Here is a 19494-nt window from a genome sequence, read left to right as displayed (position 1 = left end):
TTTTTCATGATCTAAAGAATTTAATGTATCTTTTTTTTTTCTTTTTTTTCTGGAGCTGGTGACAGAACCCAGGGCCTTGCGCTTGCTAGGCAAGTGCTCTACCGCTAAGCTAAATCCCCAACCCCTTAATGTATCTTCTTAAAGATCCAATCTCAAATCTTTTCAAGTTTGTGATTAATCAGCTGAAGGCGTTTTGACTCCAGGGTTTACACCTCCCAAAGTGGTCAGTTGTAAATATTGACAGTGCCCTTACACAGAAACCAGTATCTACCAACAAATATGAGGTAGTTTTGTTCTTACCAACGTTGGGACTGAATTCATCCCTAACCACGTGAGCTACATTCACTGAAGATAATTTGGTTGATTGCCCGTATACTAAAAACAGCTGAGTGGAGTGACAGGTGACATCTTGAGGCACCTGGGGAGAAATACCATTCTGGGTTTATGTGTAAACTGCTACCAGAGAGGAGACCAAAAGTTTCCTCAGCCTCCTTCCACACCCCGAATGTTCGTTTTGTCTTTTTCTTTTTCAGTGACCTGGCGACCTTGGAATTATGTAGCTGAGGATGACCTGAACTTCTGATCACTTCCCAAGCCTTGGGTTATAAAGCACGAACCAACCTGTCCAATTACCACGTGTTTTCTTCTCTTCTAAAATGGTAATGGAAACACGTATTTTGCCCCAACACCGTTCAGAATCCCAGCGGCTTAGAGGATCTGCTGTCTCCTCTGGCAGAAATCCTTTTATCAAATTGACCTGTTTTCCTGTCGGAAGACTGCCCCACTCCACCCACCTGGTGCCTCCCTGGACTTCCCGACTGTCAGGAGTTTATTTTTTAACCCTCTCTTCCTTGAAAAGCACCACCCCACTGACCCAGAAGGCAAGCTCCTCCCCTTTGGTCACTTTGACTATTCTTGTTCTATTTTTCGTTGCTAATAGACCTCACTAGCCATTAGCAATAGGGACTCCAGTTTCTCTATAGTCCTTCTCCATGCTCTCCCACTCTCAGTACAGGGGATTCAACTCAGGGACTCGAACACACCAGGCAACCCTTTTCCTAGTTTTAATTAGGAAATTACTAGCAAGGCAGAGGGAATAGAGACTTATCTTTCTGCTTCTGAGCAGGGCATGGGTGGGCCTGACGACACTGGTACTATCTTATTAAGTACATACCTGCCTTGAACTCTGAGGGTCACTTCTAGTAACTTAGGCTCTGGGTCAAGCGTGGCTTAAAAGTGGAGTGAGGAATCACTATCTAGGGTCTCAAAACAAAAGCATTGTAAATCCCACTTCCCAACATAGCCCCGGATCCTGGGAACCCCAGTAAACCCAAACAAACAGGCTCCTATCTCAGAGAGCTCCCCCACTCTAATCACCTCTTTTCCCAGCCCCGCCCGCCAGCTGCCGGGACTGGCGGGACCAGACCTTGCCACACTCCTCGCACGCGCGCCCCGCCAGGGCCGAGGGGCGGGTGGGGGTTGGGGGCGGGAGGCAGGGAAAGCAGGGGCGGAGTTCCGTCCTCCAGTGATTGGCTTCTCCCGGATGGGCTGCGGCCGTGCCGGACCAACCAGTGGCGTGTTGCTATGTGCTGAGCCGATGGGATAGGCGCGGGGGCGCGTCTGTCACTCGGCAAGCCCCCAGCCCGGACTCGGAGGGATGCGGAGCGGCAGTGGCGGTGGCGGTGGCGGAGACTGTGGCTTTAAGAGCGCGCTGGGAGCGCTAGAGTCAGCCGTGCAGCCCTTCTTCGCCAAGCACTCCGGAGCAGCCGAGCTCGGGGCTGGCCGGACCCGGCAGCCTGCCGCCAGGTATGGGGATCTCGAGCTGGGCTCGCGTGGGCGTGGGGCGCTTTCCGCTCCGGTTCGGGCTGTGCGCCCTGGGGACGGTCGGGCTCCCGCGCTGCGTGCAGCCCGGCTCAGCTGGGCGGTGTTGTCGCGGTCCCGAGGGGGCTCCCCGAAGGTTCCCGGGGTGCTAGGGGCGGGGAGCGGGTTGCTGCGGCCACGTGACCGGTTTGTTTACAAACACTGGCGCGCGCTCTGGGTTCGGGACTTGCGGGTGACGACGAGCTGCCCGGCAAATATGGGGGTGGGGGGACCCAGAGACCTGGGCGCCACCGACTCCCTTGTTCAGCGTGATCCCCCTCCCCCACCGGTGGCACCCGGTGACACCCAGCTGTGCCGTCCATGTCTCCATCGAGATACTTGGGTCTGGGGCTCATCGCCCTCAAAAGTCCCGGGGGCGCTTCGGCAGCCTCAGGCCAAGGGAACCACAGCGAGTAACTGCCTGGACGCTTCCCGGCGCCTCCCCAGCGGCCTTGCCAAGGGGTGGGCGCGAACTTTGTTGCTAGACTTGCTGCGGGGGCCTCTGCGGAGGGTCCCTCCCAGGAGCTGGCTCCTGTCTCTTCCTGCTTCAAGTTCTACCTGCCTGGTTGCTGACTCCCTTAGTTAGGGTGATTTTTCCGAAACAGTGGAGCCTTACTCCCATCTTGTGGCTGGCACTTAGCAGGGGTGGCACTGTTCCTTTGGACCCCTTGTGCAAAGAACTGCCTGCCTCCTCTGACTTCACTTTTACCCACAGTTTTTAAAAAGCAGAGTGGATATCCCCCGGTTTTCCCAGACTTCCACAGTCCGGCTGCTGGAAATGGTAAATGCCCCGGAGCCCTGCTTTTTTGGCTTCCTTGTTGATTTGTTGTTGCCACGTTGGAGGGTCTTTGAGCCACTGAGTTGCAGTCTTATTAGTCTTTTGTTCCTCATGCTCATCTTCGTTCTAGTAAGATGGGTTCCCTGTCCAGAGCACTGGACAAGAAGACTAGGGATTACTTTTCTGAACCCCATTTACAGAACATTAGAGGCACAAAGGTATTACAGTAAATCTTATGCTTGAGGCTCTGCAGTAGTCTGGTTTGGGGGTTCACAGGATCTGATCAGGAAAATAGGGTTGCTTTTCCTTTTGGCACACACTGCTGTAGGCTTTACCTGAGTTCAGTCCATCAGCCCTTCACTTTCTTAGCATTTGATATTCTTATTTTTGAGGAAGTTTCACTCTTAAATTCTGTAGTTTACAAAATAATGTCTTTATTAGAACATTTTCATAATACGTATCGCTGTGACTGGTTCGTGTGCTCCCACCCCCGTTTTTGTCCTGAGCTGTGATATGTGTGGCTGTGAGTTCTTTACACTGACAATAAGCCCAGCCTGGGGAGAGCTGGGTAAACTTCCCTTAGGCACTGTGATCTGTCCCATTGACAGGGCCAGATGAGATGAAGTGGAGGTCCTAGGCTCATGCCCTGCCTCAGTTGGGTTCTGCCTTAGTTTAGAATTCAGTGACATCATTTCTTGGACCTCTCTGCTGGACTTGAGATCAGAGTGGGACATGGAGAGGAACATACATAAGAATACACTCCTTTAATCCCAGTAACCCGGAAGGCAGAGGCAGGCAGATCTCTGAGTTCAAGACCAGCCTGGTCCACACAGCAAGTTCCAAGACAGCTAAAGCCACACAGAAATCCTGTTTCAGAAAAACAAAGAATGCAGATTTCCCAGCTAGAAATGGTAGTTTATAACTAACCCCAGCACTCCGTAAGGTGTAAGGGCTGATCACTGCAAGTTTGAGGTCAGCCTGGTCTGTATAAGGAGGGTTAGACAGGGCTAGGTAGGCAGAAAAAAACAAAACAAAAGGAAAACCCTTCAATTCTTTAGAACTAGGGATCCACAGTAAGGAGTACTTTATAGCGATGTGTGCTGGCTGACCTGCTGCTAGACGTTCTAGGAGGCAGTCACTGCTACCATATTACCTGCAATGTGCTTTGGGTTTTGTTTTTTTCCCCCTGTTTCATTAGAAAAACAATCAGCTGGTGGTCATGACTCATTAATTTGATTTCCTAACCGAATGGGTCATGACCTTCAGTTTGAGAAACATTGGTTCAGGGCGGAGGTCCTCTAGCCTGGATATGCATGAATATGGCCGGAGTAGTATTTAGAAATACAGCGGGGCTAAGAAATTGTGTGTTTGAATTTTGCATCTACATAGATACACATGCCATGTGTGCTAATCACTCCAGAGATGCTTATTTTCCCTCTGTCTTATTTTGAGACAGGATTTTATACTCTACAGTCCAGACTGACCTGGAACACATTACATAGCTCCAGGCTGGCTTTGAACTTTACTGCAGCCCTCCTGCCTCAGCCTCCACGGGGTAGAGATTCCAGGTGTAAGACACCACACATCTGTTTAGGGGTGCTAATGGGGGGTGTTGCCCCTTAGCTGATTCAGGCTGCTGATTACTGGGAGTTGATGGCAGTGAACATTGAGAATGGATGTGAAATGCAGAGTCAGGTAGATGGCTTGGGCGCAGGCTTTCAGATCTCTCGGCTGCCAGCCAGTCGCCCTTTGAAAAGTTGAAGGGGTCTGGCGTGGTGGTGTGCACCCATGGTCCCACCACTCAGGAAGCCCAGGCAGTCAGCTCTCAAGTTCTCTGCATAATAATGAAGTTCCAGGCCAACTGGGGTGCAGAGTGGGCTCCTCAAAAGCTTTGGTGACAAGAGTAAGAGGCTGACTGGCTGGCCCTTGCACCCCGCTGCACCCCAGCTCCTCTGAGGCTGCGGCACTCCCTCGCTCGGTGTTGTCTCTGAGTGCGTGGGGACTGGAGATGTGAGCCTTGCCGCCGCCGAGCTGCTGTGCTGTTCACAGATTATGTGAATTTTCATTGTCATAATGATGTTAATGGTTTTGAGGCAGTCATTGTGCCTGGGGGATTAACAACTGGCCAGCAGAAGAAAGGATTGATTTTGTTTAATGTCTGGCTGGTATTCCAGACTGAGTAGCCCCAGGGAGTAGCAGGGCTGTGACTTTATTTTGATTTGGGGGTTGGGGGAATCAGGGACGTGTCTATCATCAGATGTTAATAAGAGACTCAGGTTCCCACATCTCTTGGCCTAGTCACCTGGTTCTTTCCCATTGCACGGTGTGTGCAGGTGTGTAGTCAGTCATCCAGTTTCTGGTGCTTTTATTTTATATCTGCCTCTAACCACAGATAACACATAAACGCACCAATGGAGCTGTTCATTCAATTTCCCCTCCTGTTTTGTCCAGACAGGTTGGTTGGTGGAAGAGATTTCATTGAATTAAATCTGCAGCTTAGCTTTTACAAGGGACACTTAATTATATCTACATTCGGATTCTACTGTGGTCCTTGGCAAGACTGCCTTGTACGAGAACATTCAGTGTGAGATTGTTTAAATTAACTTTAATAACGCTCCATTTGGTCTAACTGCTCACATTCTGAATATCCAGTTTTGAGCACATAGAAAAATGAAAGCTGCAGAAGAGTGGGGGGTGGTATGGGGGGGTCTGGGATAACAGGTCTTAGGAATAGCAGAGGGGAGGGGATTGGGAAGGATCTGTTCTCTGTAAATTATCTCACCCTTTCCCTGGTCCAGCAATCAAACCATTGGGTACTCTTGACAGATATAAAGCATCATTTTGAATTCCAGCCCACAGAGATGGAGAGCCAGCCAGTGCCCTCCTGTCTGCCTGCCTGCCTGCCTGCTAAAGGTATTTTGTTAGGGCTGATGGAGTTTTGGTGATATGCATAACAAAAGATGCTGTCTACTTGGGCCTGTAAAAGATTGCACCTGCCTGAATTTCCCGTGAGCTATAGAGCGCTCTACCTCATAGCTTCAGTCTAATTCAGCTTCTCCGTGCCCTCCCCAGGCTCTCTCCCCCGCGCCCCCCTCTGCCCCCCTCTGCCCCCTCAGCTTATCACCTGCCTTCCCAACCTCATTCCAAGTCTGCTGCAGCTACTTGGGGCCTTGTGACGTTTCTGAAACATGTCATGCTGGTTTTGAGAGAGTATCTCACTTGCTCACAGGCTGCCTTCAGACTTGTTCTGTAGCTCAGGCTGGCCCTCTGACCTCTACCACCTGACTCAAGGATTACAGGGGTATGTCCGTCACCACACCCAATTTAAGCCTGCCTGCCTTCCTTCCTTTCTTTCTTTCTTTCTTTCTTTCTTTCTTTCTTTCTTTCTTTTCTTCCTTCCTTTCTTTCTTTCTTTCTTTCTTTCTTCCTTCCTTTCTCTCTTTCTTTCTTTTTCTGGTTACAGCTTTTCCTTTTTAAAGGTTTATTTTATTTGTATGCCTATTTTGTCTGCATCATTTACGGCCCCAGATTAGGAGAGAGCCTCAAGGGACCCTGAAACCGGAGTTAGGATGGTTATATCCACCATGTGCTGTCGAGAGAGAGAGCTGGGGATCAAACCCTGGTCCTTTATAAGAGTAACAAGAGCCACAGTCTCTAACCCTGATGGGTTTCGCTTTTGTTGTTTCTTTCCTTTTGCAGATGAGAGCTAGCTTTTCCCTACACCTGTTGGCCCACACAGCCTCTTCACATCCCTTTCTTGTTTGTCTTGGGATCCAGGAGACCCCCAGGCTGGTCTTTAATTTATTATGCCAGGCCTCTGTCTCCCTAATGCTGGAATTATAGGCTGAGTTCTGTGCTTCAATGTATGCTAAACAAGCAATCTACCAACAGCTACATCTCCAGTCCCCATCATCATCATCAAAACCGTATCTGCTTGTTAATTGGAACGGAGTATGGCGAGTGCTCATTTCATTTTGACTTGCTCCATGCTGACAATACTTGGTGTTCAGTGACTGCTGGATAAATATCTGTTGGTTAAAAGCATAAATGATGAAAAGAGGCACGTGCCTTCCTCTAAAGCAAGCAGGAAGTTTTTTTGTTGTTTTGTTTGTTTGTTTTTCTTTTTGAGACAGGTTTTGTTCTCTTTGTAGCTGTACCTGGTCTACAACTCAGCAAAGATCCACCAGCCTCTGCCTCCCAAATGCTGGGATTAAAGGCGTGAAACGACAATATATTTAAGAGACTCTGAGGAAAAGAAATGTTTTCTCTCTTTCTTGGGATAAGATAGTATTTTCAACGTTTTGTTTGCACTTTGCAGCATTACTTTTTACTCCTTTATTCTGTTATAGGCTGCCAGTCTCCGAAAGCCTCAGTACAGTTACTCTTCCTAAACATCCCTTGCCTCTTCCACTGACCTCACTCTGGGCCCCCCTCCTTTTTTTCTGACATGCATTAACATTTCTATCAGTAACCACACTTTTCATTAACACCAGCAGGCCCTACAGGGGAGCTGAGGGGCCTGGCTTCAGAGTCATGATAACTGGATAATTAGCTCTGTGACCTTGGGCAGCCTACAGTTCTCTAACTCTTTGGTCCTTATTTGTAAAATGGGACTAATAATAGTAACTATCACTCGGGATTTATGGGACGATTAAACGAGAATGCAGGGGAAACCAGGCCCAGAGCCCGGCACCTAGGAAGCACTCAGTGCTTCTGTTAATAACAGCATTACCAGTATGAGGTGGATTCTCACTTCTAGCTGGCAGGAATCCATCTCCAAATCAATTGATTCGGCGGTGAGTGGTGGGCAACTCCAAGTCTTAATTTATATTAAGTAAATGAAGTATTGCCATAGCTTGTCAGAACTGGAATGGATTTTATTTTGTTTTATGCACAGGGTTTCACTGTGTAGCACTGACTGGCCTGGAACTTACTATGTGTAGATGCGGCTGGCCTTGCAGAGATCCACCTGCCTCTGCCTCTGCCTCTGCCTCCTGAGAGCTTCGATTAAAGTCGGGCACCACTATACCTGGTGGAATGGTAGTGAGAGATCATGAAATTGTATCCGACTCTTTTTTTTCCTTTTGAATGTTTTTGAGATTGGATCTTTCTGTGAAGTTCTGACTGACCCTAGGGCTCACTAGCTCCAACTGACCACTCTTCACATTAGCTTCGTGTCCAAGACTTCGTGTCTGTGGAAGAAGTAAGATTTATGGTAGTTTTAGAAAAGACATACTGCTAGCTGGTTGGTGGGAGGCCGAGGCAGGTGGATCTGAGTTTGAGGCTAGCCTGGTCTAGAGTGAATTCCAGGACAGCCAGGGCTACAAACCCTGTCTCAAAAACAACAAAATGCAGTCTCACCTGTTGTGGTCACTCTTGACTTAGGCTTGATTAATCAAGCTGGGCCGACTGGAAGCTGCATACTGAGGCTCTCTTCTCTCACTGTTACTGGAAGCGCTTTTACTCAGGGCCCTTCGCTTTCACTGAAAGGCAGCACAAAAAGGAGCCTTAGATAACTGGTTTCTTGGGATTTATAGTGTTGGGGACTCTCTTCCACGTCCTATAATGTCACCTTTAAGAAGTTCAAGGAAGGAATTCCTTAGGACATAGTGTCAGGAAAAGCTTTGACTCTTCAGAGGAACTAGTATGCCTCTTTTTCCCCTCTCTTCTTTTGGACAGTTGGAAATTTCATATTTCTCGTTTTGCTATGGTTGCCAGGAAATACAGAGCCAAAACTGTGGTTTACTCCACGGAGGCCTGCATCCTAATTTTCCCCCCAGTGTTAACCTTATAGTATTTGCTGTTTGCATATTTTTACCTGCATGACTTGTAACTTTAGATACAAACTGGATATATGCTGGATTGGGAACTGACTCCAGTTAGGTAATTTTATTTAAGAAACATAAATGTAAGGCTTAAGTGGGCAGAAGGACTTGCTTGACACACAGCTCTAACTAGGCAAAGCAGAACTCAGTGGGTAGGGAGGCGGAGCCAGCAGAGTGGGAAGTCCAGAGCTCGAGACACCTGAACTGTGTCACACAGGGTTAGGATATGTAGCTCAGGAAGAGTGACTTTGCCTAGCATGTGCTAAGAAGCGTGGCCTTGAGTTGAGTGTCAGCATTGTATAAAGCAGGCATGGCAGTGCACATCTGTCATCCCAGCACTTTGTAGGCGGAGGCACGAAGATGGGCAAGTTCGTGGTCGCCTAGGAGATGAGGAAAATACAGGTCATATCTTCTCAGGTCAGAGGGTCTTTTTTTTCTGCAGTTTTAGAGAACTATGCATTCTGACCTATCCCTAAATGGCCTGTAATGTCCCGGTCTTAAGGGAAACAGGCTTCCTTCAAAATGGGTGAATGAACCTTTTTATGTTGTCTCTGCCAGTGTGGTGCAAATGCTGCTGCCTGCATTTCTGCTACAGGGCTGTTCTCCCAGCTACAAGGCAACCCTGCCTTGTGGTTGTGGCCTTGAGAATGGGGTATGTTCAAACAAGAAGGACATTTGAGAAAGAAGCAGGCCTGGCTGGTCTGTGGTGCATGCCTTTAATCCCACTACTTAGGAGACAGAGACCAAAAAAAGAAAAAAAAAAACAAACAAACCAAGAAACAAAGAACAAAAACAAATCATAAAACAAAACAACAAACATATGAACAAGCAAGAAACAAAAAGAAAAGAAAACTCCAGGCCTGGAGGTCTTGTGTGTTTCTCACTGAGGAAGGAAGGGTTGATGGGAGGATGGCAAATGGGTTCCACTGGGCTCAGACAGGGCCTTCGGGTGAATGGCGGCTGAACTTTATTATTCAAATTGGCTTTATTTTGTTTTGGTTGGTCGAAATTTAGTCCTGGGAGACACACTGACCTTCCTAATGATTTGCAGGGTTTGGTTTCTCCAGTCCTGTTTCGGAACACAATACCTGAGGCTTAGAGTTTAGGATCAGCCTTGACTGCCAACAAAGAATAGCTTGGACTAGTAGAAGTAGAACTTCTTCTAAATTGGGGCTGAAATGTAATCTCGGTTCCTTTATTCCCACGGGCAATAGTCATTCCTCAGATAATAAGACCTTTGGGAGAAGAAGATAAGACATGGACCTGTCCCCTTGGACATTGTCCAGCCAGTGATGAAGGCATATGTGTAAGTGACCAGGGTACGAGGTAGAAAGAGTTGAACCACGGGGGAGATGGGTGAAGAAGGGCGGGGTTTTGGAGGTGGGATTGGAGCATACTAAACTCAGTGCATGCCGGCGGGTATCGACAAGGAGGATGTGGGGGTGCTTAGGAACCACCCAACACACGGGAAAGAACATCATTGCTTCAGCAAGGGGCAGTTTCATGGACTTGAACTGTGACTCCTTTCTCAGAACCGAATATGGTTGAAGAGCTTGCAACACTGGCTCATAGGCACTGATTAAAATGTCGTCAGGAGAAACCTGAGTGGAGAAACTCATTTCCTCACCCAGTCCCCGTCTCCTTTGGTCTAGACTGACTCCTCCAAAGCCTGGGATCTGAAGTCCGTATGTGTCTGCACTCCATGTGTATGCCTGGTGCCTGAAGAGGTCAGAAGAGGATGCTGAGTCCCGGGACACTGAAGTTATAGATGGCAGGGGTAGAACCCGGGTCCTCTGGATGGGCAGCCAGTGTTCTAAACCATAGCTATCTTTGTATTTCTGCAATTGAACGTTGAAGTTGTAAATCTGCTGGCGTTTCAAAAGAATTTGACATTCTCATTCAGAAATTGAATCAGAATTTGAGGGAATTCTCAAATGCATAGTATCAGTATGTGGTCCCTAGCTCCAATCCAAACATTTAAGAGATTAAAGGATTGTTTAGATTCTGAACAGGGCAGCCTCAGCTACAAGTGATTGTCTTGGTCACATACATACTGTGCCCTAACAAAGCCAGTAATCTGTGCACGTATATAAATTTTTATATTTTTGTGGTGCTAGATATTGAACCCCCAAGGCTTGGTGCTTGGCAGGCAAGCATCTGCCCCTGACCTGTACCCTATATCTAGATTCTGTGTTTACATCTCTAGCCCTCTATTTTGTTTTTGTGTTGAGACAGTGTCTTACTAAGCCTCCTAGAATGGCCTTGGCCATCCTATCCTCCTGCAGAGCTTGAAGACCTGCCATTGTTTAAGGTCTGGAGGCCACAGGGATCAGGGATCAGCATTTCCAGAGACCTCTTCTGGTTTGTCCGGGTACAAAGAATTTATCTCGGTATGAGGGAGATAGAAGCAGAAAGTTCAGGAATTCAAGGTCACCTTTGTGGCTATATCTCCAGTTTCAGGTCAGCCCTGTGTTGCTCAGACTGCCTTGAACTTCTATTCCCCAGCCTCAGCCTTCCAAGCACCAGGGTTTCAGGCGTACACCCCATACCCAGCCTGACTAAGCTTTCCAAGTTTGAGCGCCACGTCCGGCTCTTGGGACAACCCATTAACTAGCTGTGGAAGCTTCTAAACTAGAGAGGCTGAATTGGCAAAGTGCATGTAAATCTACCCTCCAAGCACCAGGCCTGAAAGGAGAAAGGGTTTTATTTCTGCGTAAGGTCTATTTGCTATTCCCATTTAGAGAGGCCTCTTCCGTTTCTCTCCCACGTCCCCTTCCCTTGCCCTCTTTTTTCCTCCCCCATACCCTAGAATACAGATCTATCCATTTAAGGGCTGGCCGCTACATTGTATCTCAGGCATCCTTTCAATAACTGCCACTTCCCTTTCTCACTCTTAAATTTTAAAAGTTCAATTCCCAGATTCCAGTTGTGGAAAGGCAGGGAGCTCAGCCACAGACGGGCTGGATCTAGAATGTGGGATTTCTGTGAACTGGGGATAAAACTGAGAAAGCATGCTGACAGCCGAACAGCAGCATTGATTGGCAGGTCTGGGATAGATAGCTTGTAGCTAATTGGGGCCCCAGCTGTGCCCCAGAGACCCATCGGTGAGAGAAATCAAGGTCATGGCAGTGCCTATTGTCCAAAAGGCATTCATTAATTCGGCAGGTAGTTCAGTTTGGGGAGAACAGATGTGGTCAAATAATCACTTCAGTAAAAGAAAACGAAGACAAAGCTGCTGATAGTTTTGAGTGTGTGCATTCCAGACTGGAGCTTGAGGGCAAAGCGAGCGTTCTGGGCCATAAGGAAGGGCGGTACTCTGCTTTAGGGAGTGGGTGCGTTGGTCATACTGGGCCTTCTTATGGAACCAAGGCTGTCTTGGAACTCATTTAATACCTCAGCTAGCCTCAAGTGTATAGAAAGCTTCTTGCCTCCCCCTCCTGAGTTCTGGGATTCTAGACAAGACTCCTTCAGTCAAATCTCTTCTTCTCTGAGGCTGTGTGTCTGTATGGCTCCTAAGCGGCCATCTTTTCATTACAGTTAAAGTATAGCCTTGTCTAGGGCAGAAGAATGGAATAACTCTCTGGTTCACAGACCACAGAAAGAATGTTATTTGTTTTGTTTTAACCATGCAGGGTTGTCATCTGTGGGCACGATCAAGTATAAAAGGCTGGTACTGAAGGGTGGCAGAATTGGCCTGGAGGAAAAAAAGGTGGATTGATTGGGCCTCTGCTGTGTTCAGTAGAAACAAAGTCGAGGGGTCCTACACCTGGCCTGACCGATGCTTGTCTTGTGGGTTTTGCTAGGGTATCCTCAGAGAAGATGCCTAGGTTGGAAGTCTGTGAGCTTCTCTAGGGCCCAGAGGGCACTTACAGCCTGGGCAGGGTCTTGTGGGAAGCCTTCCTTGGATACAGTGGAGACTGAAGGCTTGGGGAGGCAGAACAGGTTTCACAGCAGCCAGGTAAAAAAACCGCAGCGGTTCCCACAGTGTGGTTCGTCTTGGCTCTGATGTAGTGCTGCGTCTCACATCACCTACCAGTCCTGGTGACTTGGCCCCTCATGAGTCAATTGCCAAGAGTTAACGGTGAGTCCCATTAATGTCATAATGCCCAGAATTAGGTTTTGGGGCTTGAATGTGTGTGTGTGTGTGTGTGTATGTGTGTATGTGTGTATGTGAGAGAGAGAGAGAGAGAGAGAGAGAGAGAGAGCGAGCTCGAGCGCGAGAGTGCACAGGAAAGCAGCACAGCACAAGAATAAGGTTTGGGACTACCAGTGTGATTCGTGGAGAGTCCGTCATCTTCCACGTTCCCCAGCATGCTGAGTGCTGAACGCTGAGTCCGGGATATAGAGGACGGGCCAGGAAACTGGACCTTTTCAGGTAGTGCCTTGTCTTCCTCAGGATATGTTCTAACACAGAGAAAGATGTTCTTTGTGTGCTGGGGTGAGGGGCCGCCAGCTCTGCTTAGGGCTTCATTTGTGCTGGGTATTAAGGGATGGGCGGGCGGGCATTTATGGGGCACAGGGGTAGATTAAAAATATGGCAGGTAAGCGAAATAACTTGGAGCAGAGTAGTAAGTAACTTCGTCTGTCAGGCAGGTTTGGGGTGAAGCTGGGAGGCAATGAAAATATATAGGGTTGTCTCGGGCTCTTGGTACTGCCAGAGTGGTTTGGACTGTGCCCTGTAGTCTGGTAGGAAACTGGTACAGGTTTTGAAACATGAGCGAGAGATGTGGTCAGATTGTGTTTTAGAAATAGAATTCTAGAATGGGCTGGAGAAAGAGCTGAGTCAGGGAGTCCGGAAGCAAGGACAGTAGTCTGTTGAAAGCATGGGGCTTGTGCAGTGCCACCCGTGAGGATTGCCATGGTTAAGCACAGCCAGGCCTTGGGGGACAGGAGGAGTGTAGCTCAGTAGTGGAGTGCTCGCCAGGCATGTCGGGCCCCGGGTTTGGTCCTCTGTGTTATATAAAAAAAAAAAAATCTAGCTAATTAACCACACCAAACAAAATCCTGAAACTAGAGTCGACTGCTCAGAGGCCCTGAGCTATAAAATGGGAGAGAAAGGAGCTACCTGCTTGGTCAGTGGGGTCTTGAAGGAGAAGTGGGGTTGAGGCCTGCAGGACAGAACTATCATGTGCAAGGCTCTTGGTTCAGTTCCCAGCATCACAAAGGGTTGGAGAGAAAGAGAACTGGAGTGAAGCTGAAATTGGAGACGAGGTAACGATGGCTCTTTAATAAAGCTGCCTATGGGGGCTGAAGAGATAGAGGCTTAGCAGATAAGAGCACTTTGTGCTCTTGTAGAGGACTTGGGTTTAATCCCCAGTACCTGGTTGTTCACAGCCATCTATAGCTCCAATTCTAGGGGATCCAGGACCCATTGATCTCTAGAAGCACCAGTCACTCTTCTGCACATAAAAACACAAATACATATAGACACTTAATACATGTAGACAGACCTGAGCACCTACAAGGACTAGCGAGGTGACTGACACGGGTTAAAGGCACTTGCTGTGCAAGCCTGGTGAACTGAGCTCGAGTCACAATGGCCGCACAGGTGCTGTAGTGAGCAGGCACAAGCAAACACACATCCATGGATGCACACACATCCACACAGGGAGGAAGCGAGGCCTGGGAAGCTTTGTATTTGAGGTATGGGGTCTTGCTGACTGTAGCTCAGGCTGTTGGGGGCTTGCTTTGTTGTTTAGGCTGTTCTTAAACTAGCCGTCCTCCTGAGTGCTCCAATTATAGGCGTGCGCCACCATGCCCAACTCGGGTCCCAAAAGCATAGGGAGAAGGAACTGATGCCACACCATGGCTGAAGAGTGTTAGTAGTAAGTAACATTTTAGTGCTTGCCACTTGCTTGTTTGTAGAGAGAGGCCCATGTTTTTGTGACTCAGTCTTGATTGTGATTAATGATAATGATGAAGCCTTGCCAGAAACTTCTGTGGCTCGACATTCTTCCTGAGTCAGCACTAATCACAGGATCCAGGGAGACCATCTGAAATCCGTGTTCTGCCCCACCCCCACCCCCTATCCCCTACCCCTGTCAAACATATGTCTGTTTTCCCAGAGGGATGCTCCAAGGAATAATTTTTGAGATGATCACATGATATGAGCTCTTCTGGTAGTCTTGGAAGATTTTGATACTGAGATAGGGTCTCACTGTAGCCGGGGGTGGGAGGGGCGGGGGCGTGGCCTAGGACTCACTAAGTAGGTTAGGCCAGCCTTGAACTATAGCAGTCCTCTTCTTGCCTAAGTCTCTGAATGTCAGGACTACAGGTATGAGTCACAATGCCTGGTTTACCTTGGGGTTTTGTACATTAGGTTTCCCACTGACTTACTGTCCTCACAGGGAGTTCTCAAAAATCTGCGTACTCCATTCCAGGACGCTTCCATAAACCTTGCAGGGCAGGTGGTCCATTTGGTCATGAGGGGTTGAAAACCAAAGTTGCATTTGAGTAGTAATTTTAAGAGCATTTGTTTCAACCTGGGCTTGACCTCCTTTAATGTGTGTGTGTGTGTGTGTGTGTGTGTGTGTGTGTGTGTGTGTGTGTGTGTACACCAAGTGTTAGCCACGTGTGTGGGTGCCATGGAGGCCAGAAGAAGTTGTTGGATTCCCTGGGACTGGAGTTAGGCAATTGAGATCCTTCTCACACAGGTTCTGGAAAGTTAGGTCCTCTGGAGGAGCCTCGGGGCTCTTAGTCATTTGTCCAGCCTGTCTTAGTCACTGTTCTGTGGCTGTGAAGAGACAGTGACTAAAGCAACTCTTATGAAAGAAAGCATTTAATTGGGGGCTTGCTTGGTGTTATTCCATTATGATCATGGTGGGGAGCTTGGTGGCAGTCAGGCCTGGTGCTGGAGAACAGTGAGAGGTACAGCCACAAGCAGAGAGCAGAACACTGGGCGTGTCCTGGGCTTTTGAAACCCCGCCCCTAGTGACATGCTTCCTCTAACAAGGCCACACCTCCTAATCCTTCTCAAACAAAGTCACTCCCTGATGACTAAGCTTTCCAATATAAGCCTATGGGAGCTGTAATTATTCAAACTACCACACAGCCCTAATTTTGTAATTTTGAAAAGATATTTTATGTGTATGAGTGTTTTGCCTGCATATACGCCTTATGCATAAGTGCTGATGTTAACCAGAAGTTAGAAGGCATTAATAAGATAATCTGAAACAGGAGTTAGAGATGTTGTGAGCTATCATGGCTGCCGGGATTAAGCCCACGTCCTCTGTAAGAGCTCTCAAAGCTCTTAAAACTGCCGAGCCATCTCTCTAGCCTGGCACTTGCTTTTTAAAATATATTTAAACTCTAGATTCTGCATGAGATAACATGTATGTTCTGCCCCCATCACCCTAATTCCCCCCTTCCTTTCTCTAGCACACTTTTAATCCCAGCACTTGGAGAGGAGGAGGCAGGTAAACCTCCAGGTTCAAGGCCAGCCTGGTCTACAGAGAGTTCTAGGACGGCCAGGGCCACCTAGAGAAAACCTGTTGTTGAAAAGAACAAAGCAAAACAAACACCTAAACCTCTCCCTTCCCTTTCAGTCTCCCATCTGCTTTCATGGTCTGCACATATTTTCATATTTGATTCTAGATTCACATTTGATAGAACCTTTTCTCTTAATTTTACTACTTGATCCTGATTTTATAATCTACCTTATATCTTAAATCTTTTATAATCTACCTTATATCTTAAATCTTGATGTTAGTATATACCTATTTTCCTTTGTTATTGAGATACGATCTTAACTATGTAGGCCAAGCTGTTTTGGAACTCAAATCTTCCTGCCTCTGCCTCCCATGGTGTTGTGGTTAAAGGGACTACCGTACCTGGTCCTGTGTACATATTTTGTTAAGTTAACCTTAATTCCTTTTTTTTTTAAACATTTATTTATTTATTATGTATACATCATACAACTTTCTGCCTGCATGTATGCTTGCAGGCCAGAAGAGGGCACCAGACCTGATTATAGATGGTTGTGAGCCACCATGTGGTTGCTGGGAATTGAACTCAGGACCTCTGGAAGAGCAGACAGTGCTCTTAACCTCTGAGCCATCTCTCCAGCCCCTGTTACCTTAATTCCTATTCGGAGCTGGGCACTGTGTAAGAAAAAAGAAAGGGAAGCCGCTGAACCCCGGCCAAGTGGCCTTAGTGTCTTCAGACACTCGAGGTCTTCCTACTCTTTTCTATTGCAGCTGTAGACACAGCATGTGACATCTGGTCTCTTGCTAGCCAGCCACACCTGCTTCTGTCCAGTACCTAGTAAATGGCGTGTAAGTTGGAGGATGTTCAAGGGAACCGTTTGTTTTTCCACACAGATGTGCTAGCAGATGTGAGCCTCCCCAGGTAAATTGCTCCCGAAGAGCCACGGGCACATTAACTCTTCTAATGGATGTCGCAAAGGCACCATTCAGCAGCCACTTCTGAATGGACTTTCTAGGACTGGTGTGTCCTGTGACCTTGCTGAATTGAGGGCCTTAAGAAAATGAAGGTTGGTGCAAGGAAGATGCTTCACTGTAGGGTTTTAACCATTAAAACGTGGAATTAGGGGTTGGGGATTTAGCTCAGTGGTAGAGCGTTTGCCTAGGAAGCGCAAGGCCCTGGGTTCGGTCCCCAGCTCCGAAAAAAAGAACCAAAAAAAAAAAAAAAAAAAAAGAGGGGCTGGAGAAATGGCGCAGTGGGGAAGAGCACTTGCCTTTTCAGAAGACCCAGACTTAATTCCCAGCACCAACACGGTGACTTACAACCAGCTTTAACTCCTGTTCTAGGGGCTCCTACATCTTCATCTGGCCTCGAGGGCCCTGCATAGACAAATGCTGGCAACACACTCATACACAGTTAAACTTGAATCCCCACACAAAAACACAACAACTGCAGCACACTTTACAGAGAGGAGTCCTAGGGATCACGAAGGATTGTCATGTGACAGATACCTCCCCAGAAGAAAGGGCTGAGAGGAATGGTTGGCTTTGTTTCTGAAGGACCATGGTTCCTTGCTGTCCAAGCTGGGCTGTGTTACTTACCACATGGATTTGAAGTTTTCTGTGGTCCAGAGCTATAAAACCGGTGTCTGGGAGCTGGAGAGCTGGCTCAGTGGTTAAGAGCACTGACTGTTCTTCCAAAAGGTTCTCAGTTCAATTCCCAGCAACCAGATGGTGGCTCACAACCATCTGTAATGGGATCTGATGCCCTCTTTCTGGTGTGTCTGAAGACAGTAACAGTGTACTTGCATACATAAAATAAATAAATTAATCTTTTTAAAAAAGACATCTGTAAAGTAACTGATTTCTTTTTCCTGTTGCCTTTTTTTTTTCTTTTGTTTTGAGTTTTGGAATCGAGGCAAGGTTTCATTGCGTGGCCCTTCCTGGCCTGGAACTTGAAATATAGACCAGCCTTGCTCAAACTTGGAGCAGTCTCCCTGGAGTGTTGGAGTCAATCGTAGGCCTGCTCCGTCACACTCAACTCATGACAGTGGGTTTTCTGTTTTGTGTTGTTGTTGTTGTTGTTTGAGACAGGGTCTCACTATGTAGTCCTGGCTGATCTGGAACTCTGTAACCTCCTAACCACCATGAATCAGCCAGGGCCAAGGGGACGCTGGTACCTTTGGTCTTAGGGGAATAGGAATGCTAACTCCTATCTCTTTCCTTGTTGGTAAGATTGTAGCTAGTCAGGGCTGTTGACTCTTTTTCATTTTTTCATTTTCCGCTCTTTTTCATTTGATTCATCTCCTTCAGGATGAAGGCATTGTTCTCCTTTCAAGTGTTTTTCCCAGTTTGTTAACAAAACTAGTGAGAAGAATCCAGTCTGAATCCACGTTTACCTGCCCACCTCCCCCCTTCCCCTCCCCCATGTTTCTTTCCATGTGGCCCAGGCTGTCCTCAAACTCAGCATCTTCCTGCCTCAGCTTTTCAAATGCCAGTTTTACAGCATTGCCACCTAGCTAGGTCTGAGTAGACAAGTGAGGGCTTGGCATAGAGACAGGAGAAAGCTGTACCAGACTTGGAAGTGGGTGGGGGTGGGGGGAATGCTACAGAAGTACAGAGGTGCGAGTGTGTGAGCATGGTGTGCTGGAACCACGCAAACAGTTGTCCCATCCAAAGCCGTACCATCCACTGAGCACTGAAAATACTTAGAGTTTGCAGAGTGTGTACCAGCCCTAAAGGAACACTGACTGGGTCATCTCATTTATACTTGGATGGAAGCGAGGGCCAGCGATTGAGGGACTTGCTAGGACTCACCGAGCTATGGAGGAATAGAGCTCCTTTGTGAGATTCACAACGCACAGGCACATGTTAGGGACAGCCCTCTTTCCTGTGGTACTTTTCTCCACTGGCCAGTTTCTGAGGCTGTTGTGTGGTGCTGCCTGGCTTCCAGGTCACCTCTCGGGTTCCTTACGGCTTAACTAAAGAAAGAGTACATGCCTGTCTTCCCAGTGACACCTGGGAGGTACAGTTTTGAATTTCAGTGGCTACCGTGACTCCCCGTGGGAATGGCCTGTCAGTCAGGAAGGGCTACCAGACTCAGCGTGTGTCCCCCGTGCCGTTGGCTCTCGAGGTGGTGGTATATCTGAGATCTTTGTTTTTAATCATAACACTTCACGTTTTCTTTCCATGGTGATCAGCGTGAGCCAGCTGGTGGTGGTAGGAAAGTCTCCCTTTAACTTCCACTGTGGGTTATTAGTTCACTTAACATGCTGTTTAAATCGTACATAAGCCCTGAGGCTTTTGATTGTTGTTGGAAATCAATTGGACTTCACAAAATGCTCAACAGGCTGTACTCTTGAGTCCATGAGTGCTGTGGTACCATTAGCAGGGACCAAAGTTCAGAAATTAAAATGTGCCGTAATTCCTTTCTCTTCAGGAAAATCAATGCAATAATTCTCTTTATTGAGAATTAAGTCCAGCGACTTAAATCACCCTTAAATGATGTGATGGCTGTTCTAGGTTGTCAACTATATCTGGAGTTAAAACCCAAACGTCTAGGTGTACCTGTAAGGGATCTCCTTCTCTTCCCTCCCCTCTTCTCCCTTCC

At 47.7% G+C, this 19494-nt stretch overlaps 1 protein-coding gene across 1 annotated transcript in view; it reads left to right on the top strand.

Annotated features, from left to right (window-relative positions):
* Nucleotides 1-1669: 1669 nt before the first annotated feature.
* Ypel2 (yippee-like 2) overlaps nt 1670-19494 on the top strand; it is a 57568-nt gene continuing 39743 nt past the window's right edge. The window contains 1 exon segment of the mRNA NM_001108286.2: nt 1670-1806. The gene's annotated coding sequence lies outside the window, so the exon portion shown is untranslated.

This window comes from Rattus norvegicus, chromosome 10, assembly GCF_021556685.1.
Source record: "Rattus norvegicus strain SHRSP/BbbUtx chromosome 10, alternate assembly SHRSP_T2T, whole genome shotgun sequence".
Taxonomy (NCBI): domain Eukaryota; kingdom Metazoa; phylum Chordata; class Mammalia; order Rodentia; family Muridae; genus Rattus; species Rattus norvegicus.
This window is presented reverse-complemented; position numbering and strand designations above follow the sequence as displayed.